This window comes from Meleagris gallopavo, chromosome 11, assembly GCF_000146605.3.
Source record: "Meleagris gallopavo isolate NT-WF06-2002-E0010 breed Aviagen turkey brand Nicholas breeding stock chromosome 11, Turkey_5.1, whole genome shotgun sequence".
Taxonomy (NCBI): Eukaryota; Metazoa; Chordata; class Aves; order Galliformes; family Phasianidae; genus Meleagris; species Meleagris gallopavo.
The window spans coordinates 1,925,611-1,929,780 of NC_015021.2; positions in this window are offsets into that span (position 1 = coordinate 1,925,611).

Below are 4,170 nucleotides of genomic sequence, written 5' to 3' on the forward strand. Positions count from 1 at the left end.
AGCCTGCTCAGCCCAAGCCAGCTGTACACACACTTCTCCAGTCAGTCCCAGCAGTCCTGTCATCTCCTCTTCCTCCACACCTAACATTTGCTTTCCACACAGTTCCCACTCAAATGCTTATTCAAAGCTTGCATCAGTGCTAAAAGTTCTGCAGGGCACAGGCATGTTCAAGGCAGACTTACACAGCCGTCTGAAATCACCATCCTTCTGGGTAAATAAGCCTCTGATAATCCATACCACACATATGGCATTATGCTGCATTTGTGATTCTGATGCCTGCTCCAAATCTAAGGCATACACTGTACTGGAGAACTTTCAACATAAAGGAGTATAAAAGTAGAGCTGATTCACACTCTCAACTGCAATCAAACTACCAGAGGATGCTGAATGATTCCCTCTGCTGTGGTTTTAGATGTCATTATCTGACCTCATTTCTTGCTTGTGACAGGCAGCTCCGTGCTCACATATCATTTAAGCCAGCAGCACTCAAAGTAGTACAAATGCGTGCGTGTATGTTTGTGAAGGGGAATAAGAGGTGGGATGAATTAAAGGCTTTTAAGTATTGCTGATTGAGAAAGAGAAAACAACATTTAAAAGCCTTTTAAATTGCTATTCCTTCCTTTTGATCCTAAATTTCTCTTTGTTTTCTTCTATGCAGCTGGCTGAATGATGACAGAGTGGCTTGCAATTATCTGGATGACATTAGGTGCCAGCTGAAATGGACACTGAAGGAAGGAACCAACATCCTGTAATATAATTCCTACTCTGTTTGGCACTGAACCAAGTCAACAAATATACTTTCCTTCCCCCATTCCATTACCCCCCTCTCCCCCCCAGTAAATCTCATGGCCAGTGAATGCTGCTATGGTAACAGAAGGTTGGGAAGGGGGAAGAGTTCGAATATAAGCAGAGTTCCATAACGATATAGAAGAGTTTGGATTCAAAACTGCACATGCCTGGAAGGTAACTCCACAGAGCTCTGCACAGTGAACATGTATGTGTATGCCACAGACCCAGGCTTCCAATGTCTGCAGAATTCTGAAGGGCTCTAATTAATTTGGCAACTTGCATTTTCAGTCATTGCATGGTTCATTCAAATCACAGGTACTTCTCCGCCAGTTCTGGGAAGCTTACTAAACAGACCTCAGAAACTGAGCACAGCTGTCAAAATAATGTTATTGTTTTCCAGAATATGTTTCAAAGATAGTTATTCCAGAGAACTTAAAAGTTATATTCCTATATTAGCACACTAAGTAGTTCATAGCAGTTTAGTAAATCAAATATTCCATACTGCTACCTTAATAAGATGGGGAGTCATGCATGAAATGACTGCCAGGTTAATGACATAGGGAGACATGCATGGCATGTATTTGCATATAATAGCACAGAATGTTCCCCTAAATCCTCTAAATTACTCATCAGTCCTTAAATAGGCATTTAACTAAGCCTGCATCTAGAATAAAAAAGAAAGAGTGAGCCACCTACAAATGGAAAGAACAATAGATAAGGACTAATCAAAACCTAAAATGCCAGCTTGTAGGAAGCTGGAAAATCTGCACCATGAAGGAGTGGTTTTCTATCAGGTGTACTACAGAACGAGAACAAAGGGAAAACACTGAAAATCTTAAAACCAAGCCTGGAGCAGAACTCACAAGGAAGGGATGATGAGGGGAACAGCATTTGTGCTCATCATTTGTGATGAATTACAGAGTCAGCCTGAGAGACTGTCCAACATGAAGGTCTTGGTTTGGTTTACTTTTGCCAAGCCCCTTCCAGGCCTCTGCCAAACATACATTCATGCTGCATCTCTTGCTTTGGGCTCTCTTTGTAGGGGCAGCTGAAGAAACAGGACACTAAAAACCTGAGCTACAGAGTAGAAATCAGGGTGCACAGAAAGTCTAGAGCCCTCTCTCCAAGCAGCTGTTAAGGAGAGCTGGGCTATCATGCTAAGATATACTAGGAACCAGGTAAGTTGTTTCAACTCTTTTTTTGGTTGTTTTTTTTTTTGTTTGGTTTTTTTTTGTCCTTTCTTCCTGCTGCCCGCTTGCCACTGCTCAAACGGCAAGATCTTCAGGGCAAGGACTTTTCAGTGAAACAAGCCCCAAAGCATGCTTAGAGCTTCACCCTGTCTCTGCAATACATCAGGCCAGTTTGCTTTCTGTTCAAATATCTTCAAGCCCAGATGCCTGTAATACGTAGAGGAGAAAATACTAGAAAAGCTTCTGTCTCACTTCAGTAGTAGCACATCACGTAAATGCTAGCACTGTGCGTGCTGCTCAGAACAGAGGCATTGCCTTCTAGATGTCAAATGTCTGTAGCTCCAGGGTGAAGATTACTTGCTTCTGTTTGAGTCACAAATTTATAAAATTGAAGTTTCTAAATCTTGCCAAGAAGCATACTATTTTTCTGTCATGTAAGACGATAATTTACTTATTAATTATTTTGGATGTACGTGAACAACAATTTAAAAAATAATTCAAATTAAGCAAGTTTGAAATAGAGAGCCTTGAACCTTCATGCTATCACTAAAATATGCCAGACAATTAATATTCACCAGCTGCTTTTCATATGCCTCCCTGAATAGCACCAGGGAATGAGAGGAAATAAGATTTTTGTCAAGTATCAAAATATATCCATTGTCTCACAAGATGAGAGTTTTTCCATCAGTTCGCAGTTTCTCTGCAAAGACAAAAGCAGTAAAAAATATCAACTTGTTTCTCTCCACACTACTCATCCACTCCAATGTAGCATCAGTTTCAAAGCCTAAACAAAACAAATTGTCAGTGTTATTAAATCCAAGTTCTCCTTTACTTTTTCATAAATTAAAAATGCAGATGTCCTGTTATTGCCATTTTTGCATACCAATATGAATGTTGCCACTTTATGCTCATAATTAAAGAAAGAAGTATAACAAATATAAAATAAGGTTCCAGAAAATCACCAGCTCACCCTTTTTGTGAACCACAAGACATGCATCTCCATTTGTGTTAAAGACCAGGCAGCCAAAAAGTTGACTGTGATTCACCTACAACTCATTTCCAAGGTAAGAAAGTAAAAAATGTATTGTAGAAATATACTTCAAAGAATTACAGTCTACAGAGTCTTCTTGGTTCTGAATGAAATAGCTTTGTAAGAAGCAAAGAAATTTAAGTAGCACTTGCTTCCTGAAGTAGCTGAAACACACTGGTATGCAATACAGCAACCTTATTAGCTGTTCTAGAGAAACCTGGCCAAGGCCACTTGGTTATTAATATGTTATTAACATGAGCTGATAATGCATATCAAAAGAGCATAAATTAGATACTGCTTACCACCAACAAACAATGCCACTGTCTATAGGTCAAACACAGTGCATAAACAAGAAACAGAGGAAACACCTCATTCACCTAGAACTGTTGCAATCATAGTATCACCTAAATGCTTTCTAAGAAGGATGACTCTTACATTAATGAAAGTTCTACTGTTTGTACAGATTTACCTTTTGTTTTTGGTAACTGAACACAAGCAGTTCTTTTTAAATATTAAGGTGTAACACTTCCCAGTTATAAGCAACTACAGGAAGAGCCTATATTTTATTTACCAAGAAATATTTATTTTATTTCTTCAGAATATAGCTCGTTTAAACTATATTCCTATTTCCTTTAGACTAAGGCTTAAGCTATTACAGGTACCATAGGAAATGCTTTTATTTGTAAGTATGGTCTTTTGTGTTAGGAAAGATAAATGTCAGGCTCATTAATTATGTATCTATAATTAGACACTGCTGAAAATGAGCTGAAACTTGTTTTGACATCTTCTTTGAAGAATGTATTTGTACTTTGCATGTAACATTGTGCACAGACATTTGCAAAACCCGAAGCAGCTGAATGGCAGCTATGTACAAAAGCCAGTAAGCTTTGACAGGGTAAACAAAATCAAAGAAAAGCATAGCTGAAGAGTTAATAAGCACTGACTTACAGGAGGGAAATTTGTGCTAGACAGTTTCCTCAGAAAAAGCTAAATGGCCATCAAGAGCGAAGGAAGTCTCTGACCAGGAACACATGATGAAAGCTGCACTCCGTTGATTGCAGAAAGTTTTCTTTTAAATACAGCCTTCTGAGTGTTTAACTAATTTCTAAGAGGCTTGATTGTGCTTCACTCAACTTCAGGGTTTTTTGGTGGTTTTTTTTT